Source organism: Quercus suber, unplaced genomic scaffold (genome assembly GCF_002906115.3).
Source record: "Quercus suber isolate HL8 unplaced genomic scaffold, Cork oak 2.0 scaffold_140, whole genome shotgun sequence".
NCBI lineage: Eukaryota > Viridiplantae > Streptophyta > Magnoliopsida > Fagales > Fagaceae > Quercus > Quercus suber.
The window spans coordinates 751,304-751,664 of record NW_027069601.1 but is presented as its reverse complement, the minus strand read 5'-3'; positions in this window follow the sequence as shown (position 1 = coordinate 751,664).

Sequence of the window (361 nt, the reverse complement as noted above, 5' to 3'; positions counted from 1 at the left end):
TTTCAAATCAAATCTCTCTTCAGTTACAAATTACACCGTCTCAGCACATATTCATTGAATCTGTCTCTCTCTCATTACTCCACGCTCTCATAAATACTAAGAGCTCGTCGAGGAGCTTATTTTCCAAACCTATAAGTTCCTTAACCTTCTCCAGTTTTCCATCTTCTGCGTCAGTTTTTCTTTACTACTGTTAGAAAATGGGTAGATTTAAGTATCTAGTTGATTCCGAGGAGCAAATAGAATCATTTAGGGCTAAGTATAGGATTCCCTCAATAGTGGGTATGAGATACGCTTCCCCACAAACTTGGTTACACGATAGAAAAACGGGGAAGTAGTCATCCATATGCTTTTATCGAGGGAA